This window comes from Passer domesticus, chromosome 4 (assembly GCF_036417665.1).
Source record: "Passer domesticus isolate bPasDom1 chromosome 4, bPasDom1.hap1, whole genome shotgun sequence".
Classification (NCBI taxonomy): Eukaryota; Metazoa; Chordata; class Aves; order Passeriformes; family Passeridae; genus Passer; species Passer domesticus.
This window is the reverse complement of record NC_087477.1, coordinates 4,515,046-4,528,798: the sequence shown is the minus strand read 5'-3', so window position 1 is coordinate 4,528,798 and position 13,753 is coordinate 4,515,046.

Sequence of the window (13,753 nt, the reverse complement as noted above, 5' to 3'; positions counted from 1 at the left end):
GACCATAATCTTCTCTTGGGAAAGGATATGAAATTGTCTAAGGGAGGATAATATTTGGGAACACTCAAAGGTGGCTGGGAATGCCCCTTTCTTCCTTGCAGAGTATTCTACAAATTCCTCCATTGTCTCCAAGCCAATGATGTTGAGTCCCTGTACCTGAGAGCCCTTGGGGTGTTTTGTGATTGAACACCTGAGCCATTGTTGCCCTTCTGCTCTCCTTCAAGCCAAGTTCAAGAAAATGTCACCTCCTAAACCCTGAGACTTGGGTCCATTTTTGCCTGGCTCAGGGGTGCTCCTCCAGCTCTGCAGTGCAGCAGCCCCAGGGGCGCTGCCATGGGGGGCATGGGGTGAATTGTGCTGGGGTGCCTCCCCTGGGCCTGCTGGCTGCTGCTGCTTGACAGAGCGTGCCAGAGTGCTGCTGCCCAGGGTGGGCTGAGACTGAGGACTTTTCATGGTTACCCCTTCATGACTTGTCTTTCCCTTGATGGGATTTCTTCTAACTCACTCTACAGTGCACTAGAAAGTTTTATTTCCATGCTTTAACAAATTGAAGCTTCAAATTCTCATCTATATTTTCCCCTCCCTTATGTGTTGGGGCTGTCTTCCCTTGGGGGCAGGTGTATCAATGTACTGATCCCATCCCCTTTTATTGCTGCAGGAGTGCTTAGGAACACTTCAAATGGTCCTTTCCACTTTTCTTTAAGTGCCTTTTTACTCTGCTTTCTGACATAAGACACATTTCCCAGGTTGATGAGGATGTGCCTGAGACACCAGGGACGGTCAGAAATTTATGGAAAGATGAGAGCACTTTCCACAAAGATGATAAAAAGGGACTGAAATTATTCCTATCATAAGACTTTCTCTAGAAAGGATTGGAATTTGTAGTGCCTTCCATAGAGCATTTCCTATGGGCTCCCTTTTTTCTTTAAAAGCCACTGGAATTCTGAACCTCAAGAGAGCAAGAGGAAGCACTGATGGCCATTTCAGTGAGTTTTCCTGGCCACTTTTACTAATTTCTGCTTTTAGACTCTGATTTTTTCTCTCAGCCTTGCAGCTGGGAATGACCTCCATGGGCTGAGTAGGTCCCATTTTAACTGGAATTATTTTACATAACTTTTGTACAGTTTCAGCTCTGAAATGAGGATCTGTATCTGATGACATTCCAAAAGGACTCAAGGAATCCTGAGTCTTAGTAGTTTTTCTTTTATTATTACTTAAGCTAATTATTTAGGCTCCTTGTTTTTGTTGTTGTTGTTGTTGTTGTTGTTTTGGGGTTTTTTTGTGGTTTTTGGGGTGTTTTTTTTGTTGTTGTTGTTCTTGTTGTTGTTGTTGTTTTTTGGGGGTTTTTTTTGTGACAAGGAAAAGCCTCTGGCCATGCAGAAAATGGTTCCACAAACTGTAGAAGGATTGCTGGCTGAACAATGCCATGACATTCTCCTGTGGGAACTGGACAACCTGGCCTGCAGTTTACAGAGTTACTCTGTACTGTCCCCAGAACAAGACAGACCATGTGCTGTCCTCAAACAGATACATCAAGGAAGAAGGAGCATTGTGCCCAGATGAAACCAAATGCCAAGCACATCGTGGGAACCCCTGCAGAGGCTCTGGCTTGGTGGCAGAGGCTGTCACAGCACTGCCAACAGCAACTGTGCAGCCAGAGCCGCAGAATTTGTCACTGCTGGCCTGAAAGTGCCAGCCCTGGATGGAAATGTCAACAGGAGCTCATGCTCTGCCTCCCCGTGCTGACAAATCCCTGGAATCCCTCCTGCTGTGCTCTGTGGCAGCACTGCCAGAGGAGGCAGAGGATGTGACACATCCTCAGGGACACCTCGGGCTGGCTCTGGGCAGCAGGACCTTCCCTTGGCCCATGCTCACTTCTGCAGACAGCTATGGCCATGAGCCTCACACACTCCTTGCTTTTTGGGGCAAATCCCTTCAGCTTTGCTCATTTAAGGCTCTGCAAGGGGCCAAAGACTCAACCCTCTTTTTCGGAAAAAGCAGATGGTGGGCAGTTCTTCAGCCCATGGAATTAAAAATAAATTCTTTTGACCCAAGTAGCCTCCAAGCACATATTTTGGGAAGGAATTACTTTCCCACACATAGTGCACTTTCCCTCTTTTACTGCTAACAAAATCCCAGTGTTTGATACAAACAGCCCCAGGATATGTTCATGAATAGCTCATCAAATAGCTCACAATCAGCCCCTTGAGAAAAGCAAAGTGTGCTTTCTAATGTAACCAGTTAGTTTGAGTTTTGAATGTTTTGCATTTGCAACTGAGGCCCTGTAAGCAATTCTAATTGTTGTCAGTAGGTGAGGTACTTCTGAACAAAATCAGTTTTACCTGGCATTTCCTAATGGATAATAGTCATACAAAAGAATGGATGTTTGGAGAGTGTGTTTTTATAATGTCGTATGTTCAAGGTGGGACACACACAGAGTGTACAACATCTCTCCTTTATACTTTTCTTTTATAAATACATAGTTCTAAGAAATTATAATTTTTACTTGGCAGGAAAGGTCAAAGACTCAGTAGTAAACACCTGTCAAGCCTCCTGGACCTCCGTTCTGGCCATCCACAGTCATAGGGTGCTACTTCAAATTATTTTTTTCAGTCAACAGTAGCAGACATAAGCCCCAAGGCACCAACCTGTCCCCTTTCTGTATCATCAGCAATAGAAATCAGTTTTAAATTATCAGAATTTCCAATTCCCAAATGTCAAAAATTATGTATTTTCGCATGCAAACTATGATGACTTTTGCTGATGTTTGTAACATTTCACAGGGCCAAAGATGATTTGGATTTCTGAAGTTTTACAAAATAGAGATACAAATGTCATAGAAAGCACAGCAAGGATGAAGGTTTAATCACCCTGAAAAAACCCTCTCTGGCTGAAGTGTCCATAGAATCACAGCTTGATCCAGAGTGCACCGACAGCACCTTACCCTGTCCATGAGCCATCCTGGAAATGCAGAGCATGCCAGCCCCAAGTCTGGTTCTAGTGCCCGTTCTTATGCACAATTGTCTCCAAAATCTGCAGCAGCACAAGCCAAGGTGAGGGCAAAGCCCATTCTGAGGATACCTTGGGGCCCCTCCACGCCTGTTCCAAGCACACGGGGATAGCAGGTTCTGCCACAGCAGCAGAAATTACATTATGTGTTAGTAAATGCAGCACTTAGAGTAGCAACTAAATAGTCCTATCTCAGAGTTAAATGTTCAATTCTTCATAAATGCAGTACCTAAACCAGTTAACTCCCACCTACACCCCAGACATCCACTTATACCTGCTTGTGTAAATTGTATTTTCCACTCCACTGCCTAGCCCTTGTCTCAGCACAGCCCTCAAGCCCTCAACCAGGCACAAGCCAACTTCTCACATGGCTGTCAGTAATTACCAAGCACCTGCTGGTAATTACCTGAGCACCTGCCCCACCCACAGCAGCTGTGCAGGGCCCTGACTGCTGGGAGAACAGGCTTGAAATGCAGACCTGACCCCGCACCACAAAAAAAAAAAAAACAAACAAACAAAAAAAACCAAACAAACAAACAAACAAAAAAAAAAACCAAACAAAAAAACCCAAAAAAAACCAACAAACCCACAAAAAAACAAAAAAAAATTGCAACCTTTCTGAACAATTTCAGACTAGTAAAAGAGCAGGACATAGAGAGACTTGTTTATTCCCTTTATTCCCTTCAGGCCAATCAAGAAAAATTTTATATCCTTCTCTATGAAGGGAAGTCATGGCTTTTTTTTGGAGCAGAAGCAAGTTTTATCAGCCCACTTTCCTTCCTCGTTTGTCCCTGCTCCCCACGGGCCACTCACTAGGCATATATAGAAATACCTGTGTCTGAAAACACATCTACATGAGTGCATGACTTGCACTGCAGCAGTTGAAGGCATTGTTTTTATTGCACAAAGATCAGAAACCTCTTCTAGAAGAAGTGCAGAGTTCTTACTAAGGAGCTGTAAGAACCCTGCCAGCACATCTGCTGCTAAAGCAACAATTCCAGCTTTGCAGTGGCTTAAGCGGGCTGAGACAGAAGTGTTGCTCCATCAATGCATAAACCACAACAAAGCAGTGGGGACAAGCCTTTGTTCCAAGTGTGACTGAAGCTTTGGGAAGCAGGTTTGCCTGCAGAGGGCACACAGAAGCATGACACCTTTGCCTCCTGTGCACCTACAATTTCTACACCATCATTATCACTGCTCGGGTGACTGAGCAGCTGACAGTGTGTGACAGATTGTCTGTCATGTACAGAAAGTCACAGAAAGAAGAAGGGAGGGATAAAACACGGAAGATGACAATGCAAAAGATGTTGAAGGAGTGTGGCAAGGATTGAGGATTAAGAGACAGAAATAAGAAGAGACCATACCCCTTAACTGTCAAGTGCTGAGGGGAAACTGCAAGTACTTGCATATTTGAGCTCACCACCTGGACTTGCATGCCTTGTCCACATTACCATTATTTCACTAATTTTCTTCCTGGACAAGCTGCCAGGTCCCCAGTACCAGTCCTACCTCCCTTCCAGCAGTCTCTGTCTGGGCAGAGTCAAAAATAGATCAGGGATTACCTGTTACTCCATAAGCATTCAAGACAGCCAAAGAGCTTCCAGGAAAAAGGCCATACTGAGTGCCCAGGAGAAAGAGATTTTAAGCAAGTGGAAGAAGGAGGTATTGATTGAGGATCACAGTTATGTTGAGGTTTAACCTTTCAAAGGTTTGTTGCTTTTGAAAGAGAGATTTTTGGAGCTCCCTTGAGTTAGCAATATGAATTAAGCACTTAAATTTTAGCTTGCAGAATTATGTGTTGAATTTTACCCTTTTATTTAAGAAACCTCTGTCATAGTACAAAAAGAATAGAAAAATGCAAATATCAGAAGCTTCTTGCATAGAGAACAATACTGGGAGAAGACCAAGGATGCAGAAACCCAGATAAAGGGGCTCCTCTGTCTCCAAGCTCATCAAGACCGACAGACGTACTCAGATAAGCACCAAGGGACCAAAGCACACGCACAAAGGAGAAAAGTTGAAAAGTTCAGCCATAAGGATGACCACAGTCTTTGGCCTCAGAGACCACCAAAGACTCCTATGTGACCCCCACCATGAACAAGGCATGTTCAGAAGGGCATGGATCTAATTATCATGCCAGGCGAGGACAGGCAGGGCCAGGGGTTGAATATGCATGAAAAGGTTCAGCAATGTCATCTATATGGAGCACCTTTGTGAGTAAAAGATGGGGCTCAGACCAGGGCTCAAGGCACAAGTTTTCAGGAGAGCTGTCTTGCTTGTGCCGGGTGCTGACAATACAGACCCACTTCATAACTACATCAGGTTGTGGAGTCTATTTATTCCACCTATGGCTTCACTTTTCTACTGAAAACTGCAGGTGAGAAAGCCAGGCAGAAAAGGGAAGGAGAAGCCACGTAAACAAACCCATAGCTCTATACAAGGACAGAAGCAGATTTCATCTTCACCAGGCTCAAGAGACTTGAATTTGCTCTGGCATTCTTCACATTCATTCTCCTGTGGAAGAGCGCGGGGCTCCCACTACCTGAGAGGAAACGCGCTCTGATCCTGGCTCAGGCACGGGCTGTACAACCTGCAGCCGGTCCCTGCTGGTGTGGCTGGAACAGCTGCGCTGTGCTGTGAGCTCAGAAGAATGGAGCTGTAGCTGCTGCCACCCTTGGCTGTGTTTGGGAAGCAGAAGGTAGGAACATCAGTCATCTGTTGTGTTTGACTTTATTGTTATTTAAGATTGTAGTAAATACTGAGCATGAGCTGGGGTCCAGATTGTAATTGCACCTACCTCACTGGGGGCTCCTGGGGAAGCAGTTTCCTTGAGAATCAAGCTCCTCTCCTCCAAAGGCACTTCCCCAAACGTCTGCATTTCCCAGAGAACACCAACACACACTTAAGAAACTCTGGCAAGCCTGAATTCCTTCTGCTCCTTGCAGCACAGGCACTCCAGCTCGAGCTCATCTTCCTACCCCCAGCTCTGTGTCGCTTCCTTCCCCACGCCCACGTGTCGCTTTGGGGGCGCAGCCCCGGGCCCCTACAAACACGAGCTGCCGCTGCCTCTGCACGTGCCTGAACTCCTGCCTGCGCTCACGGCAGCAAAACCAGGCTGTTCCCAGCCAGGGAGCGGAGCCCTGTTCCCGCAGGAGGCTCTGCTCAGCCCCTTGCAGGATGCTCTGCTGTGCACGCAGCACTTCTCCTGCCCGCCCAGAACGCTCCTGGCACAGCAGAGCACAAGCTGGCCGGCTCTGGGCTCAGCACACCCCAAACACAGGCACAGGAAGACTCAGCCGCTGTTTTGCAGCCATGCCCAAGATAGCTGGGAAGGGTCCCCTGCCTCTGGTCTCACTTGGTTGGCTTTCTGACTGGGCCTGAGGCAGGGGCTGCAATTCCTCACTTGTGGGGAGAGCAGAGCTGACAGAAGCGCACCCAGCCTGCAGGCGCTGCCTGACAGCGCTGCGGCCACTGGGACGCTCGCGCCTCTGAGTCACAGCCACTGCACTGCTGCTGCTGCTGCTGCTTCATTTGCTTTGAGGCACACCCAAAGCTCACTGTCAGGCCACCATGGTCTCTGGTTCTGCCCTCTTCCTGTCCCTGTGTGTGCATGGAGAATTGCTGTGCTTTCAGGAAGCTCTTGGGGAGAACTTCCAGCACCGCAAGCTCCTCTGCCCTCGGTGGATATTTGCCATGGAAGAGCATACTCAGGCTGGCTCTTCTAAATCCCAGGGTTCTTGTTCCCTTCAGCGTACTCAGCACGATCTTCAACTCCACGGTGCTGTGCAACTGTAGCAGCAGGACAGGGACCTTTGCAGCCTGAGCTGTCCTTGTTCCTCTCTGCCCATGCACAGACGACGGCATGGAAGAGAACGGCAGCAGGACCCTGCGTGTCCCCGGGCTCAGGATTTGTGCTGCTTCAGCTCCATGGACAGATCCACGAGTCAAATGAAAAAGACAAACTGTTTAATAAGGGAAGGCAAAGCGAAGGGGTGAGCTGGGAGGGAATAAAGGGGATGGGCAGGGCCTGTGGGCTGGAGGGAGGGAGCTGCCAACAGGGAGGGAGATGGCAGCAGCTCCTGGAGCTTTCCACAGGCTCAGCTGTGACCAGCAAGAGCTGGGCCTGGAGCTGCAGCTGGTCCCCTCTGCTCTGAAGGTGCTCCCATCTTCAGTGGGAACTGGAGGTGTCCAAAGGACACCAGTTCTTCTGATCCTGCAGATGAAGTTTGGCAGATCTCCTGGACACGGAGAGCAGATGGGACATGTGGGAAGCAAAGGGAACACTGAGTCAGAATGGGGACGTTTCCCTTGGCAGCAGCTGCACTTCCATCAGGGAAGAGGAAATGTCAGAGCCTCCCCAGGAGGGTCAGAAAGAGAAAGCAGCAGAGCGGGCCGGGCTGTGGTGAGCACAGCCGCGGTGGGACCGTCCCACAGCCCTGGCAGAGCTGGCACAGCTCCCTTGCCCAAGGACAGCCCCTGTGCCAGCCGGGGCAGCTGCGCTGAGCAGCCCCAGCACGGGCAGGGCCCACGGCCACAGCCCACGCCAGCCTCAGCCCCACCCTGCCTCCCCGGCCCTGAGGCCTCACCCGCGCTCTCTCCAGGCTGGCAGCAGCAGGGTCCTGCTCACTGCTCCTGCTGCTGGCACTCAGCTTCTCCCTGCTGGCTCCTGGCAGTCTCCTGCTGTCCTCGTAGTCTTCCTTACAGCTGTGGCAAAAGTGGAGGCTCTGGAATTGGTTCCAAGGCCTGTCAGAGCTGCAGTCCCGGAGCCCTCTGTGCTCCCTGCTGGCCCCTCCATCCCCTCAGCCCCACCATGCTCTCGGCAAACCCCCAGCCCCCTTCAGCTTCTTCAGCCCCTCACAGTCCTCTCACCCCCCTCAGTCCCTTCTGACCCATCCCATCCCCTTAGACCCGCCGTCCCCTCAGCCTGTGCCACTTGCCTGTCACCTCAGTGCCACCATGGCCCTGGGCTGCCCCACAGCCCTCAGCCCCAGCAGCAGCTCAGGGTCAGCCTCCCTTCAGCGCCACCGCCCCCTCAGCCCCCTCAGCCCCCTCAGTCTCACCATCCTTCAGCAGCTCCTCAGGGGACAGTGCCTGGGGCCACCGGCAGCTCTCACAGCTCCAGGGACAGCCGGGGCTGGAACTGCTGCTGCGCCCGGCCCGGCCGCCAGCTCGGACCCAGCACAGGGAGAGGGGACAGAGGGGGCACAGGGAGAAAAGCAAGAGGTGAAAAAGGCAGCCATGGGGGAAAGAAGTAAAAATGCATCCTAGACCTACACAAACATCAATCTATTCAGTAAAACACTCATATTCCTCTTACTAGATAACTGTGCGCATTTACAAATATAACTTCATACATATATATATTTTTTACTCTACTTATATGTAAATTTAACTTTGAAAATCTATAAATATAATTACATATATAGAAATATAATTATATCACTTCTGAAACTCTATACATATCCACATTTAACTATACAGATTTATAAATATATGGACATATAAACAGAACACTATAAGCATTGATAAATGGAACCAAAGAAATCTCTAAATATATCTACAAACAGAGGAAGTCTACCTGTCCAATGGTCACAGGCTCTCCTCTGCCTCTTCCTGCCATGCAGGGCAGCCCTCCTGGAGATGTTGGTCAGATGGCATCTGGGAAGCAAAGGGAACACTGAGTCAGTATTGGCCTCTGTGCACCTTTCCCTTGGGCAGCAATTGTCCTTCTACCAGGGACTGTCAGAGATGGCCTGAAAGGCAGACTCTCACTTGGCAAGTTGAAGCCTGCTCTTCAAAGAACAGGGATCATTCCAAGTATTCAGAAGCGTGTTTCCAAACACTGAAGTATCTCAATAAAATCTCAGCCGTCGTAGTGCAAAGGGCACCCAGGAGAGCTTGAAACACAGACAGCCCCAGCTGCCACAAAGAAGCCCAGCCTTGTTCTTTCTCTGTGCTGACAGAGAGACCTCAGTCCCCACTGAAATAGCTGAAGCTCAGGGCTGCTGGCAGCTGAGTCATGAACCAGCTCCATTACCTGGCATCTACAAAGTGCCCTCTGCAGCGAGCAGCAGCTGCTCCAACTCTAGCATCAGCTCTGGCAGGAAGAGCTGGGAGGGACAGAGCTCCCCACGAGGCCTGCAGGCTGCACCAGCTTGGCTAAGGAACGGATCCAAAGTGCTCCCTCTGTCCTCTTAGGTCTCGCTAATCAGGGCTCATTCAAGCTTCTCCTTTTTTTACTGGATTTACTGTGATTTTTCAATCGGTTGGCCTCTGATGCTCTGCTCCTTGTTTGGCTTGTGGGTCAGGACTGATACCAGCAGACTGGTACTACATTTAGGCAGTGATTTGGACTTCTACCCTGAGTCCTTACTTCTCTTTTTTTCCCCTGTTCCTTCAAGAGTCGCTCAGCCTGGCCTCCCCTGTCATCCTGCAGCAAATTTATCCATGGACATCAGCACAAAATTGGGACACCCAGCTTGGTGACGCAACTCCTACCAGGTCAGGTTTATTCCCTGCTCTCTTGCCACAGCAGAGGACTCAGTGTCACAGCCTCTGGAGAAGCATGGAAGGCATGGAACTCAGGGAAGTTGTGCCGGTGAAGGATTTGAACTAAAGGCACCAGGAAGCACCAGCCCTGCTCAGAGCAGCCACCTTACACCTCTCTAAACCAAAGTGGGCTCTGTCCTTACCAGGCTCCTCGGGCTCCTGGGAACGCTTCCTGCAGCTCTCGGTGCCAGATGAAGTTTCCTCTGCTGCAGCTCTGTCCACAGGCTCCCCTCCTGAAGAGTCAGGGGCAACACCAATATCGTCCTGAGCAGAAACACAGAAAGAAAGGAACCCAAAGATCATTCACTATTTTGCTGGAATCACATCAGGGATAAAATAACTCTCCTTCTCCACTCCCAAAGGACATGGAGCACGGGGGGAACACTGCCTACATGGTTCACATGACAAGCCTTTTAAACTCAGAATTTGGGTGACCAAGGTGAAACTGAAGCTCTTGCAAAATGATCTTTGAGACAAAACATGAACACAGAAAACCAGAAGACACCAAGTGAGGAGATGTAGGGGAGGTGCCCTCACACTCTGACCCTGGCTTCTCTCAGGAGCTGGGAGAAATCAGCCAGCAGAAAGCCAGGGGCTCTCCTGGCTGCCAGCACGGCTGTCAGCAAGGGCAGAGCTCGCTCCCAGCTCTGCCCTGTGCTGCAAACCCACACGCAAGGCACACATTTCTGGCTGGGAGTCTCACCAGACCCACCCAGCCGCTCAGACAACCCATCACACCGTGGTGCTTTTCAGAGCCTTCTGCTGCTGCCCCATGTATGATCCAGGCAAGCATTTATGCACCTAGGCTACTTCCAGGATCACATTCGTGACCAGTGGCAAAAACGTGTAAATCAGGAGGGTAGGAAAAAAACAACCCAAAAGACAGGAAAAGCCAAACAACCAAATAGTGTTCCTATTCTACTGAGGAAGTCAATGTCCACAATGAAGCACCTGCAAATTACCTTTGGGCAGAAAGATATTCTCACTAGGACCAGTTCCAAAATACTCATCTCTTCTGTGATTCTGATTCCATCAGAATCCTAAAGATTGTAAAGATGGTTGCGAGCCTGCAATGTTTCCTTTTGTTACGGAATAAAATGCTTCTGAAAGCTGCTATGTGTGAGTTTACAGAGGAAAAAAGACATTCCACTTGAGAGTGTGATATTGGGAAATCCAAAAAATCCCACTCCCTTCCTTGAGTCTGCCCTGCCTCTATCATAAATGTACCGCAGGCAATGGGTCAGCACATGAACAGAAAGAGAGACATTCTTTGGCCAACATGTATAATAATCTGCACAAGGACAGAGAGCTGCAGCTCCAGCCCAGCCCCACACACGGCTCTGGGAGCGCCCACATGCCCGGCAGGGCTCACACAGCAGCAGCAGTTGCAGCCCAGCCCTGCTTTGCCTTGGCCTTCCCACCCAAAAGAGGCACAGCCCCCATCTGCTGCTGGAACAGGCACCTCTCGCATGCCCCTCCCTGCACGGGACACTTGGCCTTCAGTGGCAATTCTCCAAACACTCTTCTCTTCCTTCCCATCAAACACAGCCTCTTAGAACCTACAAACCATCACCACAAATGCCCCTGTAGGAAGGATTCTTCCCAGGAAAAAGAGCACTTAAACTTGGTCAACACAGGCTCACAACACTCATCCTCACTAAGCGGGGGGGGGGGGGGAAGACTTCTAAAAATATTTCTTTACCAAGAATAATTAAGTAATTCAATAATACTGAAGTAAGTTCAATTAAAGAAGCCTTTGCTTCTGAGCCATGTAACAATGATCAAAAGCTCCCAGCCCCTTTGGTTCCCATCCAAGGGAGTTACCTGAGCAGAGGGAGATCTTTCAGACAGGGACCTCCTGATCTCCCAAATCATCTGCTCGACTGCAAGGCCCAGATCTGCTGGTGGCCATCCCTCTTCCTCAGGTGCGCTCTGGGCTGAGCTGGAGGCCATTGGTGCTGTACAACCTGCATGGCCAAGTGGAGCGCTGGACGCTGACGTGCCCGGGGAGGCTGCAAGAATCCAAACACATTGGTCAGGCTCCATAATGTGGCTCTGGGACACACATCTCTATTGCTGCCTTGGATCAAACATCACAGGCAGCAAGCAAGAAAAAAAAGGCAGAGAATTTTTTGGCCTTCTAGGTTCCCCTTCCTAATAGGCTTGACAATTGCTGGCTGAGAATGACAGAGCCTTGTGGAGAAATACTTCAAATGGTCACTTTTAATTATGTTTCAAAAAAACAAAGCTACAACTCTTTTCCTACCTCGTGGGTCGAAAGCCGGGGGCTGGGGCTGCTGCTCCCTGTGCAGCTGCTGGAAGCTGCAGGGCTGGAGCCGGAGCACCTCCCGGTCGAGCGAAGGCAGCTGCCCCCCGTAGAGCTCCTGCAAGCAGCTGGGGGGCCCCTCCTGCCCGAGCGGCAGCGGCCGCTCCCCGTGGAGCCCGAGCAAGCGGCAGGGCGGGATCCCGAGCACCTCCCGCTGGGCGGGCGGCGGCCGCTCCCCGTAGAGCTCCTGCAAGCGGCTCGGCCCCTACCGCCCGTCCGGCAGCGTCCGCTCCCGCTGCAGCAGCAGGAAGCCACAGGGTGGGCGCCGGGCGAGCAGTGGCCGCTCCCGGGGCAGCGGCTGCAAGCGGCCGCACCCGTGCCGCCCGTCTGGCAGCGGCCGCGCCCTGGGGAGCTGCTGGGAGCCGCAGGGCCCTCCCGGCCCGCCGCCGGCCGGCGCCTGACGCGGAGCAGGAGGTCGGGGCGGTCGCGGCGGAAGCAGGGGCTGCTGTAGTGCAGCCAGCCCCCGGCATCGCCCGGCGCAGCCGCGCCCAGCCAGCCCGGCACCTTGCAGAAGCCGTAGCGGTAGAGCTGCGGACAAAGCTGCAGAACTGTGCGGCCCTGAAGGGGCGCGGCACCGGCCCCGCCCCCGTGCCACCGCCCCAGCGCCACCGCCCCCGCGGGTGGGGCCCGGGCCGAGCAGCTCCCGCTCGAAGAGGGAGCGGTCGACAAGCAGCCCCTGGGCCCGGCTGTCCCAGCGCACAGAGCGGACCTGGGGGCTGTTCACCAGGCGCCACAGCTTGGCGGGGTGGCTCCTGGGGCTGGCCGGGCTCCGCACGGCACGGCAGGGAAGGGCAGGGCAGGACTCAGCAGGCAAGGCAGGCAGGGAAGGGCAGGGCACTGAGAGCAGCGGCGGGCTCTGTCCCCACACTGCATCCCGTGCCTGGGTCACCATCGGTGACAGGGAGGAAGGACATTGCTCTGTCTTGGCTGGGGAAAGGATGAAAAGGGGGCATTAGAAAACATTCATTTGGTCTGCTTTTCAGCAGACTAGCTCTTTTTATCTCACCATGTCTGCCAGTCTTTGGCAGAGTTGGCACATTTCTCGTGATTTGGAGTCAGCTACAGCAGCAGGAAGGGGCAGCAATTTTGTCCGCATTGTCATCCAAGCTAAAGTGCTGGCCCATGGATGGATGTTGCTTTACCCAAGGAATGCCTGGGCACTAAGATAATGTTGCCCCATCACCCTCCCTGGTTTGCCCCCTCCTACTTCACTTTTTTTTTTGTGCCGAGGCAATGAGGAAATTCTTGAGTTATGCTAAAAGCTGTAGCTGTGCTGAAAGAAGCATTTATTTTGTAGCAGGGGATGCGAATGAGGCACTCTCTAGAAATCAGCAAATTTAGCAGAACAAGCTAACCGCAAATGGTAACCACTGGCTATTTGAGCAGACAGTCTTGTAGACTGTGCAGAAATGATAGGTGAGAAGTTCATGCCTGAGGAAGCCTTCTGAGCCTTCATCCAAAATGACCAGCAGAAGAGTGATGACCACCTTGTGCAGAAACTGCAAGTGTGCCATGAGGGCTTTTTAATCATGTAATTAGAAAATATGCTATGAGATGAAGGTTAGGAACGTATAATGTGCCCATGAAGTTAAAAAAAGTATAAAACTAGTACTGTGTGAAGAACGAGCGAATGATTTTGTGGTGGAGCTTCCCCCTCACTGCTGGTGATGAACAAACAAATACCTGCCCTATGGGCCCCACACTATGGAGCACTGTTTTATTACCTACTTTTTGGGCACCAATTAATGGCCTAGAGTTGTGGGGAACTCATGCTGGTGTCTTCCCAGATGGTGATGCACTTTGCTTTCCTCAGGAATCACCTCTTCCTCCACCCATCTGGGGAGAGTTCCAATGCAAATGCCTCTTGCA